We start from the raw sequence: 20,855 nt of genomic DNA, 5'->3' as shown, positions 1-20,855 counted from the left end.
CGACCCTTCTAAGAAACGCAGATAAACTGGAGCTTATACTTCAGTGGCCAAGATCCTGGTAACACGGATCGTACTGTGCCATCCAGGTCTTTTGATGTAGTGCGTTGTTTGTCTCCTTGTAGACTTGAAAATTATAGATGGTCAAGAAAAGTTTGTGGTCGAAACGTTCGACGTATCCAGCATACGAATTTTCCCTCTCGTCTACATGCTGCGTGTTACCGACGGAGCATTTTATATTACACGTTCCGCCGCAGGAGGAGCATATTCCTGCTGCATTCGCCCATGTGCAGGGGGTGTCCTCATATAGCGATTCGCAGAGTCGCAAAACATTTTCTTCACTTACGTGATGCTCTCGATGGCGCTTTACCGGATGAGGTTGTGTATGCACTTCCGCGAACCGATCATGTGCCTAACGAACGTCCTTAGCCAACTCGTTTTGTTGCGCGACGACCTTGGTCTGCAGAACTTTAACTTCAGAGATTTCGACCTGTTTGATTGCTATCTGTTCGATTCACTTCGCAGCCTCACACATTTTTCTTGCGTTTTATGAACTATTTTTTTGCCTTGCTTTTGAAGAGTTGCAAGTGCCTTTTTTTTTGTTTTACACAGCACAGTCCCTGCCAGTTTAACTTGTTACTTGGCCACTGATGCACCCTTTCGTGCTACTTGGACTACCAAACGCGCTGTCTTGGCATCGCGCTTCGGCCTGGTCCGCGGCCTCACTCGTTTCTGCTGCCGTTTTCTTGACATTCTCTAGCTCTTCTTAGATTCTTATGATCTCTTTCTTGACTCCATCTACAAAGTCTGTGACCATTCTGATGACTAATTTGTGCCTTTCCTCCTCTTCCTCCCGTCTCTTTTTCTCAGCCTCTTGTCTCTTCCTTTCTGCCTCTTGCATGAATTGCGTGAGAGCCTCAAACTGAGATCCACCGCAAACACCTTCCGAACTAGGTGAAAGAGATTCCATCATTCTGTGACGTTTCGTTCGTGATTTTAGTCTGCCAGTCTCATTGATGGTGCATCTCGTACCAGCACCGCCTACATTTCGTTCTGCTGCGGTCTCCCATTCACTTTCGTCACCTGACTGAGACATGTCGTCATACTCTCCACGTTTTACATTTCTGCCCGGTGCGCAACCACATTTACCAGAGAATCCCGTGTAATATCCGACTGGTCACCGCTAATAATGTGACGTGGATCCATGGTTAACAAAAGACAATTGCTTCCGCTACTCTGTAGCAAATGTGCCTTGCTTCTTGTAAGCATCCACTCTGATTCTGACCCAAACGAATTTAAGAACTACACATTCCTATGCCACACAGCTTATACTCTAAATTACGCTCCCGTGAGTTACTGATTCCTAGTTCCTGACAACGAATTTAAACAACAACACGCTTGTCTATACTCACAAACAAAAATCTGAATTTATCCTAACAAATCAGCACAACGCTCTTCGCCGTCAGAAACAAACAATCAAATGATACAGAAGCCACAACCAGAAATGAAAATACACACACATTAATCAAATATTAGTATTATGTCTAGGTGCCAGCAACGCGAATCTGCTATACCCAGTGCACGACATCAAACATGGGGAACAGAAACTTCAATACGCAACACCATCTACAGAAGCTGCCATCAATTCAAAATTCTACGAAAGGGAGATCAAATTGAATGACTATGCTAGGCAACACAATCTGACGGTCACAGAAGGTGCCATCAATCCGAGATCCTGGCAGAGGACGCCACAATGAAAGTTAACCTTGTGGGGACAATTTAAATTATTGAGAACGTATGCGAAATTTTGTTTACAAACAACATTTATTTTACCAAAACAAAGACAGACATAAATTATGCTAAACAAGTTACTGATTGAATACCATAAACAACTAATAGTGGTTTAAGTTTAGAATTGACAAGTATCCTGGGTGGCAGAAGTGAGCCAAGCATTCTGGCCCAAACAAGTGGATAACGCATTCTGAATTGATCTAACGAATGAGAGACTTTGATTGATCAAATCTACTGTAGTTTCACTACATAGGTGCAGCTGAGAGCAAGTGGCGCTTGAGATCTGTACATCCTGACAATGTCGGAGTGGCAGTACATTACTCTGTTTGCTTCGTGCGGCGATGTAACTTGCAGCTTGCGAGATGTGTGCGGTGGAGGTTAGACGTGAGGTGGCACCTGTAAATCTCACGGTATAGCGGTCAGAGAGATGGATCGCAATTTACTTTCTACCAGAGTCCTGATATCACGGTAGGTTTCAGTGTATGACACACAACTGTACGCTTATATGGATGTAGTGTCTGTTCTTTCGGACATGCACGAAAGAACAGTCACCTCTGATGACCTGCAGCCGTCTAGAACGAAATTAGAATTATATTAATACCTCCAGCTGCTAACGTGCGTTGATATATATCAACGAGGACAGGTGAGAATGTGTGCCCCGACCGGGACTCGAACCCGGGATCTCCTGCTTAAATGGCAGACGCTCTAGCCATCTGAGCCACCGAGAGCACGGAGGATAGTGCGACTGCAGGGACTATCTCGCGCACACCTCCCGCGAGACCCACATTCTTTCCATGTATGTCCACACATTACATTCGTAATGTCCAACCCCAACACACACATTACTCGTGGAAGACATTCTTACCAAGTGCCGTAAGGGTTCGGAGAACATGTGTGCATCCGCATCCGCCAGAACTATATACTTATATGGATATGATTTCTGTTCTTTCGGACATGCAATTTGTAAGCGACCAGGCGGAAGGAGGATGACATGACTTAATACACGCTGAAGAGCCAAAGAAACTGGTATACCTGCCCAATATCGTGTATTGTCTCTGCGAGCACGCAGAAGTGCCGCAAAACTACGTGGCATGGACTCAACCAACGTCTGAAGTAGTGCTGGAGTTCTGGACAGCACACTGCAAAGCACCCCAGATGTGCTCAGTAATGTTCATGTGTGGGTATTTTTGTGGCCAGCCGAAGTATTAAACTCAGAATAGTGTTCCTGGAGCCACTCTATAGCAATTCTGGACGTGTGGGGTGTCGCATTGTCCTGCTCGAATTGCCGAGGATCGCCGGAATGCACATTGAACATGATTGGATGCAGGTGATCATATTGGATGCTTACGTACATATCACCTGTCAGAGTCGTATCTAAACATATTAGGGGTCCCATATCACTCCAGCTGCACGAGCCCCACATCCTTACAGTGCCTCCACCATCTTCAACAGTCCCCTGCTGACATGCAGGATCCGTGGTTTCATGAGGTTATCTCCATACCTGTACATGTCCAACCGCTAGATACATTTTCAAACGAGACTCGCCCGACCAGACAACATGCTCCCAGTCATCAATAGTCCAATGTCGATGTTGACTGACCTAGGTGAGGCTACAATCGACATACTATTTTATGGTTCAAGTGGCTCTGAGCACTATGGGACATAACATCTGAGGTCATCAGTCCCCTAGACTTAGTACTACTTAAACCTAACTAACCTAAGGACATCACACACATCCATGCCCGAGGCAGGATTCGAACCTGCGACCGTAGCAGCAGCGCGGTTCCGGACTGAAGCGCCTAAATCCGCTCTGCCACAACGGTCGGCCATACTATTTTACAAAGCGCGTGTTGACAGTACTTCAGATAGCACTGTCTGCGTTTTTATGTTGGTTCCGGAAGATGTCTGCTGATTGCATATCAGATATTTGTATACCAAATACCTTTGTGCTCATACGGCAAAGACTACCAAATCCACCGGTTAGTCCCTCAGCCGTTAGGGGTAAAACCCAATGGGACTCGGGGCAAGTAAGGCTAGCAACCTGCTTCCCTGGTACTTTAAATATGATGCTGGCAACAATCACAGCAAAATGCCTCGGACCTTTGGAGGTGACGGAGTCCCACCTCTAACTGACAAACCAGTGACTCCAAAGATACGACTTGGCAAACAAATGGTAATGAGATGGGGAGCTATTAATATCAATGGGGGCTACTCTGGGAAGAAGGTAGAGCTGGCAGAGGCTGCAAGTAAGATGGGGCTGGACGTTTTAGCTGTTAGTGACATTCGGTTAAGGGGTGAGAAAGAAGAGGAAATGGGAGAATACAAGGTCTACCTGTCAGGAGTCAAAGCAGGAATAGCACAATGGGGTGTAGGGCTTTACATCAGGAAAGAAATGGAACCCAGCGTAGTTGCAATCAGGTATGTAAACGAACGACTGATGTGGGTAGATTTGACAGTGTCTAGCAAGAAAATTAGGATTGTGTCAGTATATTCGTATTGTGAAGGGACAGATCAAGATAAAATGGAGAGTTTTTATGAGGCACTCAGTGATGTAGTTGTTAGAGTAAAGGACAAGGACAGTGTTCTGTTCATGGGTGATTTTAACGCCAGGATTGGAAATCGAACAGAAGGGTATGAAAAGGTTATGGGTAAATTTGGAGAGGATATGGAGGCCAATAGGAACGGGAAACAACTCTTGGATTTCTGTGCCAGTATGGGCTTAGTAATCACAAACTCCTTTTTTAAACATAAGAACATTCACCGGTATACTTGGGAAGGCAGGGGAACCAGATCTGTCATTGACTATATAATAACAGATCAGGAATTCAGGAAGGCTGTGAGGGACACACGTGTATTCAGGGGATTCTTTGATGACACTGATCATTATTTAATCTGCAGTGAAGTTGGGATTGTGAGGCCGAAAGTGCAGGAGGTCAGGTCCATTTGTAGGAGGATAAGAGTGGAGAAACTTCAGGATAAGGAAATCAGGCACAAGTACATAACAGCGATCTCAGAAAGGTACCAGTTAGTTGAATGTAGTCAATTACAGTCATTGGAAAAGGAATGGACAATGGACAAGGTACAGGGACACAGTACTAGAAGTGGCTAAAGAATGTCTTGGAACAGTAGTGTGTAAAAGTAGGATGAAGCAAACAGCTTGGTGGAATGATACAGTCAAGGCAGCCTGTAAAAGGAAAAAGAAGGCGTATCAAAAATGGCTACAAACCAGAACCCAGGTAGACAGAGAAAGTTATGTTGAAGAAAGAAACAAAGCCAAACAGATAATTGCAGCTACCAAGAAGAAATCGTGGGAAGACTTTGGAAACAGGTTGGAGACTATGGGTCAAGCTGCTGGAAAACCATTCTGGAGTGTAATTAGCAGTCTTCGAAAGGGAGGTAAGAAGGAAATGACAAGTATTTTGGACAGGTCAGGAAAACTGCTGGTGAATCCTGTGGATGCCTTGGGCAGATGGAGGGAATATTTTGAAGAGTTGCTCAATGTAGGTGAAAATGCGATCAGTAATGTTTCAGATTTCGAGGTAGAATGGGATAGGAATGATGATGGAAATAGGATCACATTTGAGGAAGTGGAAAAAATGGTCAGTAGTTTGATGTGCAATAAAGCGGCTGGGGTGGATGAAATTAAGTCGGAACTCATCAAATACAGTGGAATGTCAGGTCTTAAATGGCTACACAGGATAACTGAAATGGCCTGGGAGTCGGGACAGGTTCCATCAGACTGGACAAAAGCAGTAATCACACCAATCTTTAAACATGGAAACAGAAAAGATTGTAACAACTATAGACGTATCTCTTTAATCAGCGTTGTGGGTAAAATCTTCTCAGGTATTGTTGAAAGGAAAGTGCGAGTATTAGTTGAGGACCAATTGGATGAAAATCAGTGTGGGTTTAGGCCTCTTAGAGGTTGTTAGGACCAGATCTTTAGCTTACGGCAAATAATGGAGAAGTGTTATGAGTGGAACAGAGAATTGTATCTGTGCTTTATAATCTAGAAAAGGCATATGACCGGGTTCCTAGGAGGACGTTATTGTCTGTTCTACAAGATTGTGGAATAGGAGGCAAACTTTTGCAAGCAATTAAAGGTCTTTACATGGATAGTCAGGCAGCAGTTAGAGTTGACGGTAAATTGAGTTCATGGTACAGAGTAGTTTCAGGGTTAAGACAAGGCTGCAACCTGTCTCCACTGTTGTTCATATTATTTATGGAACATATGTTGAAAACAATAGACTGGCTGGGTGAGATTAAGATATGTGAACACAAAACAAGCAGTCTTGCATATGCGGATGACTTAGTTGTGATGGCAGATTCGATTGAAAGTTTGCAAAGTAATATTTCAGAGCTAGATCAGAAATGCAAGGACTATGGTATGAAGATTAGCATCTCCAAAACGAAAGTAATGTCAGTGGGAAAGAAATATAAACGGATTGAGTGCCAAATAGGAGGAACAAAGTTAGAACAGGTGGACGGTTTCAAGTACTTAGGATGCATATTCTCACAGGATGGCAACATAGTGAAAGAACTGGAAGCGAGGTGTAGCAAAGCTAATGCAGTGATTGCTCAGCTACGATCTACTCTCTTCTGCAAGTAGGAATTCAGTACCAAGACTAAGTTATCGGTGCACCGTTCAATCTTTCGACCAACTTTGTTGTATGGGAGCGAAAGCTGGGTGGATTCAGGTTACCTTATCAACAAGGTTGAGGTTACGGATATGAAAGTAGCTAGGATGATTGCAGGTACTAGTAGATGGGAACAATGGCAGGAGGGTGTCCACAATGAGGAAATCAAAGAAAAACTGGGAATGAACTGTATAGATGTAGCAGTCAGGGCGAACAGGCTTAGATGGTGGGGTCATGTTACACGCATGGGAGAAGCAAGGTTACCCAAGATACTCAAGGATTCAGCAGTAGAGGGTAGGAGGAGTCGGGGCAGACCGAGGAGAAGGTACCTGGATTCGGTTAAGAATTATTTTGAAGTAATAGGTTTAACATAAGAAGAGGCACCAATGTTAGCACTGAATAGGGGATGATGGAGGAACTGTATAAGGGGGGCTATGCTCCAGACTGAACGCTGAAAGGCATAATCAGTCTTAAATGATGATGATGATGATGATGATGAAAAGTAATGACAATTCGGAAATACAGATGTCTGTGTAACACATTTAAGTGATTATTGTTGCAAGTTCACATGTTAATGCAAGCTCAAGAAAAGCCATTCCAAATGTGGAATGCTGGTACATTAATAGCGGTCAATACATGGACTGCTAATGCTGTTTGTGGATGTCGCTGGAGTTGTCGTCCGATGATGTCCCATATGTGATCATTGTACACAGTTGTGATGATCTATCAGGCCAAGGCAAAATGTTGACACGCTGTAAAGCGTGTTGGGCTATAACAGCGGTATGTGGACGAGCGTTATCGAGTTGGAAAACACCCTTAGGATTGTGATCATGAATGGCAGCACAACATTACGAATCACCATATTGACGTACAAATTTGAAGTCAGGGTGCGTTGGATAACTACAAGAGTGCTCCTGCAGTCATACGAAATCGCACCCCATTGCATAACTATGTAGGTGCATTGTGCGCCTAGCATACAGGCAAGTTGGTAGCAGGTCCTCAACCGACCTCCTTCTAACCATCACACGGCCATCACTGACTCCTAGTCAGATCAAGATTTCATCAGAAAACACAAGACACCACCACCCTACCCTCCACTGAGTTCTCGCTTGACACTACTGAAGTCACAAATTTCGGTTATTTGGGGTCAGTGGAATGTACGCTACAGGGCGTCTGGCTCGAAGTTGTCCTTGAAGTAACTGAATTGTAGCAGTTCGTTGTGTCACCGCGGTGCCAAGTACTAATCAGATTACTGTTACAGATGCATCATTATCCGCGAGAGGCATACGCTGAACACGATGGTCTTCCCTCTCGGTGGTGCTACGTTGCCGTCTGGAACCCGGTCTTGTTTTGACCGTATATTCTCGTGACCACCGCCGCCAGCAAGCATGTACAGTGTGTACATTCCAGCCAAGTCATTCTGCAATATAGAAGAAGGAACATTCAGCATCTCATATCTCTATAACACGACCTTGTTCAAACTCGGTGACATCTTGACTAACAACATACCACGACGAATATCAAGGGTAACTAACGCTCACGAACGTTACGGCCTGTATTTAAAGCAAACGTGATTTGTATTCTCATAGTGGCTCTACTAGTGCCACTCTTACGTGACTGGCGCGAAATCTGAATAGACATCATCTTTGAGATATGGAAACACGACTACCACCTTTTAGTTTATGTTGCACAACTTTGTGTTGTGGTTTTTTCCATGAGTGTGTATCAAGAAAATTGTCATTGTGAGCGATGCGACGCATACCACAGATAACGTTTGGAAAGTTTATTATTTTTATGAAGCCGTCCTTCTCTCACCAGTTTTACCTTCCTCGGCTGCGGTTTCTTCCATTAATTGCAGCTGCCCATACTGTACATTAGTATCATTTTTGAGACAACCCACGAGCTCGCAAGGTTTTCACCTTGAGGATCCGAGCAATAGGCTGCCGAATCAGGTCTCTCTTCAGGAACCAGTAATGAGTAATAAAGTCGCTCTCGGAATTTAAAGAAGCGGTAAGTTATGGGAACCTGAGCAAGATTTCTTGAACAGATCTGTATTAACTTTCCATTGATTCTGCCTATGGATATGGGTTCATAAGTTATTCCATGACTGGTCTGTTAAGTACAGAAGGAATTAAAAATTCATTAGAAACATTTTTGAATCAGGTAGTATAAAGATGGTAAAACTAATGACTACCTTTAAATGTTGGCAAACTTATGAAGTGGATGCAATAGTGAGGTGCTACAGTGATTGCCCAGATGAAGTATTAAATAAAAATCACAGAATATCCTGCTACCTTGAATTTTATATGTGCCAAGAGCGCCATTCTCGTTCACAATGACGTGCCTCACTTATTGTTTACAAAGACCAGCAGGTTCTATTTAATTACTACAATTAATAGGTGTCTCAATGAGACAGTTGTAATGGCGGCTAAACAGCTTACGTTCAAGACGGCTAATTCTGTTTATCAAACATAACTCACCGACGCTACCGAAGTATGGGCTTTCAAAAATGTACCATCACTGTTAAAAAATCAATGAGGACAAATATATCTATTTAATCATACCTGTTACAGTCCAAAATAGCTTACATGATTACATACGTCCGTACAGATAGAGGCTAGGACGAGAACAGAATACGAACAAAGTGACAAGAAAATGTAGAAAAAAATAATGTAATTTACCGAGATATATCCAGGGGTATCAACATTTAAGCTTTCACACTGCAAGTCTCTTTCTATCGTTAAAGGAAATATTATGTTCGCGTGAAATAATTCACAAAAAATTGTGTATCTACACTACCGCTTTGTCTGAACCTGTTCCAGATACTTTTCGCTATTAAACGGTCATGGATCATAATTATTTAGTAGGATTCATGAATTATAAATGTTTGATAATTGCAAAGGTCTAATATTTCTACTTAAAATTCTGGATCATCGTACTACACTCTGTGGCTTAATTCTTAATTCTTATCCCTCCAAACAGGCAAAGCTAGAAGATAATTCCTGAGAATGATAACTGCGGCAGGATCTTTAAATTTTGTTTATTTCATGCAAATGTTCAGTTTTGGGCTAAAGCTTACTGTTATATGGTGCCCTTCTTTAACCCACAAACCTTACAGTTATACATAGAGAAAAAATAAAGTTCTCACCACATTTAATTACCAACTTAGTCAAAAGACTTTAAATTTTCATGAGTGATGTCAGTTACATAACTGTCACAAGAACAAGTAATGTTATCCGTTCAGTTTCTATGAACATTCATTATATTATACAAGGGAATAAAGTATTTGATCTTCGTGATAGTTTCTTTTTTTTAAAAGAGTTTAAAAATGGTAAAGTTTTTCATTTATGTCGATTTTAATGGAAGTTTCTACTGGAAGGAGCTAACGAGTATTGCGTTCTCGACAATGGACAGGATATGGAGGATGCAGACACGGTTGAATGGTGACCAATTTGCACCACGCTGTCACATCGAGCAAGATGTATACCGTCAGTGTTGACCTGCTTAACATTCCGTTGGTGTGTGTGGTATCAGCGATTATGCAGCAGTTGCTTCCACAACAAGAAGCAAAGACTTTTTGCGACTTCAGTCACTGTCTGTCCCCACAACACTGTTGCACTGGTAAGTAGAATATAATGCTACAGAACAGAATAGTAAGTCATGCTAGAGACAAACAAAGATAAAATCAAGATGAGAGCCAATATGTCACAAGTGGGTCAGGTCGTCGACACATTATGACTCCATGCGCTGAGTGAGGATACACGTTCAGTACAAAGGAGACTGTGACAGAAAACCAAAGGGTACGAGAAAAACATATTCACTAGCTTGTAGGATATGTTGCAAGAAATCCTATCTCCTTCACTAGAACACGTGGCGAGGAACCGCGACACAAACCTGTTAAGTGAATGTAGCTGAGTAAGGAGGAAATGTGTGGTCATGAGGAACTGAGCGTCGCAACATAGCCTTATGTTAGCTCCCTTTCAATGCCCCAGCTCTCCAGCTGTTATCATTAGTTGATCACTGCGATCTATGGCATTCACAACAGTAGTACTCGATTCCATGATCATGATATCGTAGTGAGTATATGACGTAGATGGTGTAGCAATAACTATAAACTAGCCCAAAATGTAGTCAGTATGATGGTCTACAACTGATGAACTTCATGCCGTTCGCCGCCTACCATCTACCAATGGAGGAACTGTCTATTTTCTAAGAACACCACATTGCAGGGCGTTGCCAGCACTGAACCTCAACGTGGAAGCCAGCAACACGTCCTATTGGGGTCCACGTACCTATTCAATGTTCAGCTATGTCCGTGTACTGAAACCTACAAGAAGTAATGAGGAGATTAACCGACCGCACGACTGCTAACACCAGATACTTCGCGATGGGTCACCAACGGTCATTCGGAATGAACTGAGAACGCTCCAGCGGCAAATCCGAGACCGCATCAAGCTGGGCAACGGTCGTGCGGGCCCGACAGCAACCCGCTGCAGAGCCAAGGTTGGTTAACCACGCCTGGGCATCCCGCAGATGTGGCCCAGGCTCGACGGGCCCAAAGCAACGATTATCACGCAGTAGTGTAGAAACTTTTTTTCTTTGAGTCATCAGTCTTCTGACTGGTTTGATGTGGCGTCCCAGGAAGTCTTCTCCTGTGCTGATCATTTAATCTTAAAGTAGCACTTGCAAACTACGTCTGCAGGTTTTGGTCGAATGTCTTATAATCTCTGTATTCTTCTACATCTCCGTCTAGTACGACAGATGTTACTCCTGATGTCTTAGCAGACCTCCTATCGCTTTGTCCGTGCTTCTTGTCAGTGTTTTTTTTTATTTACTCCTTTTCTCCCTGTCCTGGAGAGAACCTCCTTAATTTTTACTTTATCAGTCCATATAATTTTCAACCATCTTCTGAAACCACGACATTTCAAACGCTTCGATTCTCTTTTGTTCCGGTTTCCCCACAGTTCATGTTTCACAACTATTTCTCCCAACGTACATCTCAGAATTTTCTTTCTCAAATTAACTACTACTTTTCATACTTGTAGACTTTTCTTGGCCAGGAATGCCTCTTTTTGCCAGTGCTAGTCTGTTTTTTATGTTGTATTTGCTCCATCTGTCATGTGTTATTCTGCTGCCTAGGTAGCAGAATCCCCTCATTTACTCCGTGACCATCAGTTCTGATATTAAGTCTCTCATAGTTCTCATATCCGCTACTTCTCAGTACTTTTGCCTTTTTTTTTATTCCACATCTTCCATTCTGAATCTGCATTCTTACCGCCAATCCTGTTCTCATTTCTAGGTTAAAATTAACGATAGAGGTCGCAATAATATTTGTTTATTTACCGATTTCTTCTTATATCTTAAAGCCATCCTCAGAATTTTTAGCCCCCTATGGCTGATGCTGGCGGCTCATCGGTTTTCTTGTGATATCACGATTGTACATTGACTGAATTTCGAACCTCTTGTACCGTTTTACAGTGTTGAACGCCTTTTCCAGATTGACAAATCCTTTGACAATGTTTTTCTGGTATCGGACTGCGTGGAAGTTGATTGACCACCAGAGGAGATGAACCTCGGTGGGCGATAAAGGGCAGCGCTGCAATTGTCTAGTGAGTGCTCTGCCGTCTAGTTACGTGAAAACACTAGCCAATAGTGTCCTTCGCTACCGGCGCAAATATCGTCGCACATCGACCGCTCAGTCACTGACGTACATAGTCTAATTGCGTTAGTTACTATCTCCACCGTAGAAGTGATTGCTCGCCGACGGCTTCGCTTTGCTTTTGGTTACACCTGGGCACCTGCCTGCGATCAGGCTTTCGTCAAGCTGGAATCCAGGCTCACATCCGCACCCTGCCGCAATCCCTTATCTCCCGAGTACCCGTTGCATGTGGCAGCTGATGTGTTTGTCCACTGTGAAGGAACAGTCTTGGCACACAGCAATGAAGATGGTTCTGAACAGCCTGTAGCACACATCCTAGACCCTGACCTAGGCACGGGGCAACTATTCCGATCTGGTCGCCTTCACAATAGTTTTTGCAGTCAAGAAATTTCATGTCTATCATTTGGAACGCAGTTCTCTCTGATTACAGATCACAAACCGTTGGTGGCGTTATTACAACCTTCGAGAACAAACAACCCAATACCTACAGTGCTGGACGTTGTTCCTCAGTGTCTACAATTACACTATCCTGTACAATCTGACAGCCCAGCATTCTAATGCTGATGCCTTGTCTCTTCTACCAGCTGACTCGGACGCCGATTTCGACCAAAAGGACGTCCTCTGCTTCCACATTGATACCGAATGACAACATACATTGCATGGTTTTCCCCTTACGGCCATATGTGTTGGAATGTGCCAGGACCCTGTGATAGATCATTCGCTGTGTAATCCATGGTTGGCCCCATTATCTCACATGTTGGCTCCATCATTGGGAACCGATTTCTCACAGACTCTGTTGTGGAGGATGTCAACCTTTTTCATGCTGAGATGGAGGCACATCGAGTGTTATTTCGGTGGAATTACATCGTCTGATAGTGAGCCTGCTAGAATGAGGTCATTGGGGCACATCCTTCATGAAGACGCTCGAACCCAATGATGGGCACTGGCGCATAATCAATGGCGACATCGAAAAGATTGTGCTTAGCTGGGCAGTCTAATGAGTACGGAGTATGGACTGACAGAAAATCGAGGAAAGACAAAAGCAATGAGAAGTAGCAGAAAAGGCAACAGTTAGAAACGTATCAGAATTGATGATCACGAAGTAAGTGAACTTAGGGAGTGGGAATAACCAGCGACGGATGGAGCAAGGAGGACATAAAAAGCAGATTAGCACTCGCAAAAAGGCCTTCCTGAAAACAAGTCTATAATATCAAACATAGGCTTTAATTTGAGGAAGGTATTTTTGAGAATGTACGTTTGGAGCACAGCATTGCATGATAGTGAAACGTTAACAGTGGGAAAACCGGAACAGAAGAGAATCAAAGCATTTGAGATGTGAGGTTGAAGAGAAATTTTAAAAACTAGTTGGACTCTAATAAGGTAAGGAATGAGGAGGATCTGTGGAGAATCTAAAGTAAAAGTATATGTGGAAAACACTGAGAAAGAGAGAGGGTTAGATTATAGGGCATCTTTTAAGACACCTGGGAATGAGTTTCATGCTACTAGAGGGAGCTGTAGAGGGCAAAAACTGTAGAGGAATACAGAGATTGGAACACATCCAATAAATAATTGAGGTGGTAAATTGCAAGTGCTACTCTGAGATGAAGAGGCTGACACAGAAGAGAAATTCATGGCGGGCCTCATCAAACCAGACAGAAGACTAATGACTCGAAAACAAGATAGAAAAAGTGGGCAGCAGACACCTGGCGCCAGTTGGCGCCCCCTGAGTCTTTTGTCCCCCTGCCTATTCCTTGCCCCCCTGGGGACTACATCCATCTCGATTTTGCAGCCCATTCTTGGGTTCTATGAGGTTACTCATCGTGGATGCTTATTCAAAATACCATGCATGGCATCCACCATAGCTGAGGCCACCATTATCAACTTAGCCCAAGTTTTAGCTATCAAAGTGTGGCCTCGCACGTTGTTCTGTGACAATGGCCCACAGTTCACGACCTTTTCCTTCAAGGACTTCTGTGCCGCCAATGACGCCAAACACTTCTGTAGCCCTCTGTTCCAACGTTGCTCCAATGGTCAAGCTGAACTTCTGGTCCTGACTTTGAAGCAGCAGATGAAGGCTACCAAATCCTCCGCCTCTACAGAGGCTCTTACTATGTTTCTGAGTACTTGCCACACCACACCAATATCACAGCCTTACAAAGCTCTTCCACGGTTGCCAGCCTCGAACCTTGCGACATCTACTGACACCGTCGCGGTCAGAACCTTACTCATGTTCCTCCTGGTATTACGACCTTGGCACAGCGATGTGGGTACGCTTCAGTGAGACTGATGAGGCTTGGACGCCAGCAATGTAGTGTCCACCCACCAGTGACGAGTTACGTCAGTCCAAACTCAGAAGAGGATCGAGCATCGTCACCACAACCACTTCCAGCCTTGGACTCAGATATCCCTTACCAAGCCCCGCCTTCCACCGATCACACATCCCCCCCTACCCCTCACAGGCTATAGTCAACGAGACTTCACTCTTATATTCGTTCCACCTTTTATCGTACCATCCACGGCGTTTCCGCCCATATCTACCGGTTTCTCTAGGGACGGATATCGTATCGAGCTGCGCGGAAGTTGAATGCCCGCTGGGGCAAATGGACCTCATTGGACGGTAGAGCGCAGTGTCGTCTAGTGAGTGCACCACCATCTCGCCACTAAATATATCTGAAATAGTGTCCCTAACGGCCAGCATAAATACTACCGCCCTCCGAGCATACAGTCGAATAGTAAGGCCCGGATGGTGACGCTCCAGAGCCTACAGAATAAAGTTCTCAGGTGGGGTCTTCACGCCCCTCCGCTCACCAGGATTGTCACTCTGCATGAGGAGACAAACACAGCCCTTCTCAAGACGACCATTCGTCATTAGGCTCACCAACTATACACTAAAGTCGACGCTCTCCGTGACACGGTCGCAGGCCTCCAAACCATCGGCACCACAGTTCCACGGCGCGTGCACCCCGTTCCTCTCACCATCGTCGAGGACTCGGATTCGGGCTATGACTGACGATAGGTCCAATACGACCACGTTTTTCTGTTCGTTTTCGTTCAGTTACTAGCAGTGGCCTGTTCTCGTCCAGCCACTTATTTTTTTGACCATGGAGTTGGAGCATTACTTCATCCCTCCTCTGTACTTTCACCGCCACACCTTCAACGTGCTATGCTCGGCTGTTATTTAGCTGTTGCTTTGAGTCCCCTCTCACTTGTCCACAAAGACAGTTGGACCGGGTCTGAACCGGTGACGCAGTGTATTAGTAAACTGCCACAAGAAAAAAAAATTACATACAGTCAGTCGTGTACTTGGTCTGATAGCGTACGTTACTATCTCCGTTGTATTACTAACTACATGTCGACAACTTTGGTTTGGTATCGATTTTCCTCTTAGGCTCGGACCTGACCTGTTGACAGCGTTGGTCGAAAGGTCGTTGCACTTCGTTGTCGCAAACGCTTTTACTGATTTGCTCTTATCTTGTTGTGTCCGCCATTCGTCCAGCTCACTTTCTCGACTGCGGCGCGGGTAGGAATCCGATCCGCAGGTGGTCTTCCCACCCTGTGTCGTCATTGTTTCTCTCCTGTTTTTCCGACGTGTGCACAGTTGTCCAGCTACTCGTGGATATAGAGGGTCTTTTTTTTCAGTCTTGCTTCCATTATCAACCGTAACGTCAGAAGTGCCTCTCTGGTGGCGTTACCTTTCCTAAAGCCAAGCTGTTTGTCTTGTAATTTTCTTTCCCATTCTTCTGTATATTACTCTTCTCTGTAACTTGCATGAGCAGTTAAGCTGAATGTCGGCTCTTGCTATCTTCGGAACTGTGAGGACGATGTTTTTCCGAAAGTCTAGTGGTATATCGCCAGTCTCGTACATTATACACATCAACGTGGATTTTCGTTTTGTTGGCACTTCGCTACATTATTTTATCCCATCTGTCTTATTTGGTATTAAGTCTTCCAAAGCTCTTTTAAAATCTGATTTTAATACTGGATACCCTATCTCTTCTCCAACGTTTTTTGTTTCTTTTTTTAGCCGGCCGCTGGTGGCCGAGCGGTTCTGGCGCTACAGTCTGGAACCGCGCGACCGCTACGGTCGCAGGTTCGAATCCTGCCTCGGGCATGGATGTGTGTGATGTCCTTAGGTTAGTTAGGTTTAAGTAGTTCTAAGTTCTAGGGGACTAATGACCTCAGCAGTTGAGTCCCATAGTGCTCAGAGCCATTTGAACCATTTGTTTCTTTTTCTGTCACATCATCAGACAAGTGTTCTCTCTCATAGAGGCGTGCATTTTACTTTTTCTGGTCTCTCCTCTACTCTTAACAACAGAATTTCCATTGCACTCTTAATGTTGCTGAGGTTGTTTTTAACTTCACCGAAGGTTGAATTTTCTATATGCTATGTCATTCTTTCCGACAATCACCTCTCTCTCGATTTACACACATTTCTCATATATTCATTTCGCCTTAGCTTCACTGCACTTCCTGTTGTATCATTTGTGTGTGTATCATATTTCTGTATTCCTGAATTTCCCTGAATATGTTTGTACATTCTTCTCTCGTCAATCAGCTAAAGTATTTCTTGCGTTACCCAAGGTTTCTTTGCAGTTACCTTCCTTTTACCTATGCCTTTTTTCCCGGGCTTCGTGAATGTCTATTCCTGTTTAACTAAACTGCCTACTTAGCTATTTCTTTTCACAGTATCTGTAGCGTCAGAGAACTTCGAGCTTATCTCTTCATTCCTTAGTACTTCGATTTCCCACTTCTTTGCCCGCTGATTTTTTCTGACTGGTCAAACTTCAACCCACTCTCCATCACTACTGAATTCTGAGCTGAGTCTATATCTGCCCCTGGGTACACCTTGCTATCCAGTATCTGATTTCGGAATCTCTGCCTCAAATCTTCTCGTACCTCCTGGTCTTTTTCAAGTATACTTACTCCTCCTGTGATTCTTTAACGGAATATTCGCTTTTACTGGCTGAATTTTATTGCAGAAAACAATTCGTCTTTCTCCTCTTTCATTCCTGCTACGAAGCCCATATTCTTCAGTAGGCCCTTCTTCTACTCTTTACCCTACACTCGCATTTCAAACCTCCAAAATTACTAGATTTTCATTGCGCTTTACATATTGAATGAAAGGAGGGGAGATTGGGTTTAACGTCCCGTCAGCATCGAGGTCATCAGAGACGGATCACAATCTCTGATCGTGTCAAGTATGGGGAAGGAAATCGGCAGTGCCCTTTCAAAGAAACAATCCCGGCATTATGCTGAAGACGCTTAGGGAAATCACGGAAAATCTAAACCACGATGGCCGTCGTCCTCTCAAAAGCGAATCCAATGTGCTTACCACTGCGTCCCCTCTCTCGGTACGTACTGAACTACCCATTCCATGTCCTCATTCATTCTATCTCTACAAGTTCTGCTTGTGGCATCGGCATGTCTAAGAGACCTATTGTTGTTTACGTTGGTTTGCTGTCGATTCTGGTGAGAACAAATCTGTTACAGAAATGTTAACAGTGACTCACTCTGTCCGAGCGTCGTATTCATATCCCCGTGATACCGTTTTCTGCCGCTGCTCATATTTCTTCTCACTCATCTGACCAGAAATCCTTGTCTTCCATTTCACTTCACTGACTCCCATTGTATCTAGTTTAGGCTTATCGTTTCCTTTTTCACATTTTCTAGCTGCCCTACCACTTTCAAGCTTCTAACATTCCACGCACCTTCTCATAGATAGTTACGATTCAGCTCGTTATTCAGTCTTGTTCTAATGACCACCTCCTCCTTGGCAGCCCCTCTTGGATATCCAAATTACGTATTGCCCAATATCCTTTGCCAATGGAGAGATCGTCGTGATTGCACTTACATCGCCGTCACCTTTGCTGCTCACATATCCATTTACGTCAGTATATCCCACAGTTAATTCACGGTAAGCTACAACTACTTGTGACTCCGCATTTTGACGAGATCTTGGTGCTGGTAGTTCTATAATACTTCTCTTAATTTCATCAAGCCAACTCTCAGGCGTCTGCACAACGCAAGTTTTATCTTCTACCGTCCTAGCCTTCGCATTGATGAAATCGTCCAACCAGTCCTTCCGCTTTTTCTTACTCCTTACAGGATCGACAGGTTTAACTAGGTCAGTGGTAGTCGGACACTCTGTGGGAGATGGTAAACCAGGAGTAGACGTTGTAGGGAAGCAGCCTACTCACGCTGTTGTAAATTCACATCAGTTTCCATTGTGTGCCAGCCAGTCTGCTGTCTGCTCTGACGTCATAAATGTTGCGCAATACCTTAAAAATCAAGCAAATGACCTAAAACTTTTCTAGCATGTCAGGAATAATACTAAATTAATGTGTGTTAAATATCAGTTCGATAACTTCAGCCATTTTCGAAATTTGGACGTTTTTCTGAAAAAATCATTGGCGCAACAGAAAAGAGCTAGAGACTTCAAAATTTATATTTAGATTCATCTTTCATAATGATTTAATAAAAACAGTACTTTGGATTTCACAAATTAAGATTTTAGTGGAAATTCATGATTTTCTGGTTTTCGTCTCAAAACTGAAGGAAGCAAGATCGATTAAGTAGGCTAATAAATAAGGCTAGGATGTTTAGATTTAAATAGATTGGAGGTCCGCTATGACTATGAAGATGTGCAAAGTTTCTTTTTAATACCTATAAAATTATAGCGATAGCGGATCTCAAAAGGGCCAGTTCAGAGCTCATCTACTGCGTGCAGTGTAATTTAATTAATTCTCTCGCCCAAAGTATTTAACTTAGCCACGTCAAAATTTTATTATCAATACTTACCTGCGTGCTGAATGCACGTTTAAATTAAGAGCTTCATCGGCCATCATCAAATGAAGCTATAAATTATTATGTAACTTGAAGTGGTGCGTTACTATCCCAGCGGATAGTCGAGAGAGCCGAAAAGATCAGGCGTTCCCTTCGCCGTCCGCACCGCGGCTTTATATATAAGGACGCTACGCGAGGAAGGAAGGCCCCAGTTCTCTCCAGACGCTGAATGACACGCCATCTGTGTCGGGAGCCGCGTCGCATCAGTGTCACTGCTACAAACAGCCTCGGGTGCCGTATTAAGTTACTAGAGATACGCGGAACCATGAAAACATTTCATGTGAAGTGTTAATTCTGGAATGATTTTCATTATCTAGCTTCAGTTTGCGTATTGTCGCGTTTTCACGTGCCGTCGCGGGACAGACATTCTACCAAATATTTAGCGTGGCGTTTGATGAAGTATTTTCATCAAATTATGGCGAGCATTCTTTTCAACATTTAATTCGGACATTTATAGTTGCATCAGCGCATTAGACTCTGAACTGCTCTGTTAGTTAGGTTGTAGGGATACTTGTGTTTTTTATCAGTGAATTTCAGAATATACTCATCTATTTTGGAAAACCGTTTTTGATTAGAAATCCCGGACAATCTCCTAATTCCTCAGAGCTATAAGCTGCAGCTATAATAACATTCTCAGATAAAGTGGGCACTAGGATCTCTAATTACTGGTTCCATGTTTTATTAAATCACTTTCTGGGTGCCAAAAGTAAATAGAGAGCCAGTGTTGAGAACGGCGAAAGACAGCATTAACAACATTCTAAAAGCCAGAAACTGATTCTACATGCAAGCGTTTATCCAGCATTTATACAGTAGATTATTTAACAAACTTATCCGCCGCCCCACAAATGGTGCATCGGCCGGGAAATCAACTAAGTGAAAGTGATTTTTAACTATTCGGATTCGCGAGTGAAATGCGATACGCAGCTGAGTAATAGAACAGTGAAAGTGTTACGTGTGCATGTGGACGACGCAATTGGATTAACAACACATCTGGATTGACGGCGCTTGCACTGAGTCTAGCGGTGCTGCCGGCATCGCGAGAAGCCAGTCTCGCCGCACCGCAGTCGTCCGCTGGAGCAGCCGGCGCAGCGCCTGCAATTGCGGGCCACGCAAACACACAACAGCCGTCGGAGAGCCGTCTGCAGTTCAACGTGCCACGTCGCATCAGGAATCCTGGTACGCCGCGCCGGCAACGCCATACGTCGTGCAGAAGGAACTAAGTTAAGTGAAAAGCTGTTAAAAATTTTACTAACCTGCACTAAAAAACTGTCGGCGATGGAACCGCCAAAAGAAACTGAGGTTAAACTTATATTAGAACCTATGTCTGTTGAGGGAACTGTAAATCCAGACAATGGTTCGAGTGTAAATATGCATGAAAATAGTAATGTTAAAGTGAAAAATGAAGTATTGTCTCCGGACAGTAGTGTGCGAAGGGGAAATGATTCAATAATAGAGACCCCTGTAGTAAAGCAGAAAGTAGAAATTGTAAATTTATTGGATGATAGTTTCTCTGATGAATTAAAAATGAAACAGTCATCAGAGATGGTAGAGTTTAAGAAAGAGAAGTTAGATATGACTAATCAGTCAGAAGTTTCATTTTGTTTTGAAGATTCTGGTTTGGAGCTAGTTTTTCGTCACCTGAGTGTGATAAGAAGCCAGCCAGTGAGCAACCCAAAGATGCTGGGGCTGTTGATCTAAATGTTATATTACAAGCAATAGCTGCCAGTAATGCACAAATGACAGCTGCATTAAAGTCTGAAATGGTGGCCAGTCAAACAAATTTTAATAAACGGTTTGAGGCAATGGACAATAAATTAGAATCCAATAATGCTGAAATGTCAGCCAGTAATGCTGAATTAAAGTCTGAAATAAGTGAGGTCAAAAGCAGTAATGCTGAATTAAAGTATGAGATTATGGCCAGCCAAACT

At 43.6% G+C, this 20,855-nt stretch overlaps 1 non-coding gene across 1 annotated transcript; it reads right to left on the bottom strand.

Moving 5' to 3' along the window:
• Positions 1-2,442: 2,442 nt before the first annotated feature.
• Positions 2,443-2,517, bottom strand: Trnak-uuu. The gene has a single exon. It is a non-coding gene; the product is annotated as a tRNA-Lys (tRNA).
• Between the last annotated feature and the right edge of the window lie 18,338 nt (positions 2,518-20,855).

The sequence above is a fragment of the Schistocerca piceifrons genome, chromosome 4, assembly GCF_021461385.2.
Source record: "Schistocerca piceifrons isolate TAMUIC-IGC-003096 chromosome 4, iqSchPice1.1, whole genome shotgun sequence".
NCBI lineage: Eukaryota > Metazoa > Arthropoda > Insecta > Orthoptera > Acrididae > Schistocerca > Schistocerca piceifrons.
The sequence above is the reverse complement of the archived record's forward strand: the minus strand, read 5'-3'. Positions and strand labels throughout refer to the sequence as shown.